The following is a 1,466-nucleotide window of genomic DNA, read 5'->3' on the forward strand; positions in this document are numbered from 1 at the left end:
CGTAAATTATAAACTGTTACACCCAACGCAAGTCTAATAATACACCCAAGATTGAATAAAATATACACCCAACTGTCTGTGTTGTATTCAAAATGAATGAATTACATGTACTAAAATATGAAGAAAAATATCAAATGAAATATACGCCCATAACCTGTGAATTTTTACAGCTTTTGTTCAATATGTATCTATATATGTGTCTATATATTAATTGTGAATTATAAAAATACACCCAAAAAGAACAGTGCTTTTACACCCATATTCTATATAACTATACACCCAAAGAGTTATCTCCTGCTGCTGGTACCCTGAACTGATAATTTATAACGTGTCCTTGATATTGGCTGCAATTTGAATGCGCCGCTGATGCAGCATCAAACAGGTTTATCTGAATATAACACTCACACATTAGCTAAACTATTAACGAGAAAAATAAACTCAATCGCCACAAATTTAAAGAACATTACATTTACCTCGCTTAAAACTTTCGTCTTCTTCTTCTTTGTGGCATTTGCAATCTGTTTCTCCAGCTTTGAACCTAGCCTATTTTTTGGACGTCCTCTTGTTCGAATCCTTGGCGGGCTTTGAAGCTCGTTAACGGATTCCAAGTTGGCGTCTTCGTGGGATAAAGAAGATGTCCCCTTCTTTTTGGCTTTTAATGCTTCCATCTCGGCCATGACGTTATCGTACGCACGGTGCAGAATTGCAGTAAGCTCCTCCGATTCGGAGGCAAATTCGCAAATATTTTGCGAACGAAAAACCAATTGGTCGAACCTCTTGCTTCTTGACTCCATTAGTGGCTCGTCGTGGCTGCTCTTGATGTGTGTGTGTCACCTCTTTACCTTCTTGCTCTGAATTGCGCTTGGACTTTCCTAAACTTTGCATGAGTGTGCGCATCTTGAAACTGAGCTTCAATGGAGGATTTGGTTGCACACGGTATGACCGTATGAAAATCTGCAGCATCTGATTCTCTCTCTGCTTGCTCCCTGCTTCCGAGGCAATTATCGTACTGTTTGACGAACTGAATGAGCGAGCTGTTCCGGGTGATGTACTTGTTAAAAAATGAATGCATGCTCTCGCTCCTTTGTGTGCTTCTCATCCCTGTCCAGAAGTGGTGATCCAGATAGATAGGAACCCATATGTGACGGTCTTCGTACAGATCTGCATAATACACCCAAACACAAACTGTAAAATACACCCGAGAGATCGTACAATTTACACCTCTGCTGCAGATTTTAAAAACACATTACCTGAAAGCCACTTGTTGTCCGCAAGACCAAAATTCACCAGAAAATCGTTCCAATTCCTATCGAATGAGTCTTTGCTATGAGAGTTCCAAACAACATGGCTCATTTGTTGTTCGATATCGGCATGTCCCTTGTACCCGTTTAATTTGCTTGGAATCTTCTTCATGATGTGCCAAATACACCAGCGGTGAACTGTTGTTGGCATACAGGCCTCTAAAG

This window comes from Arachis duranensis, chromosome 5, assembly GCF_000817695.3.
Source record: "Arachis duranensis cultivar V14167 chromosome 5, aradu.V14167.gnm2.J7QH, whole genome shotgun sequence".
NCBI classification, from domain to species: Eukaryota; Viridiplantae; Streptophyta; class Magnoliopsida; order Fabales; family Fabaceae; genus Arachis; species Arachis duranensis.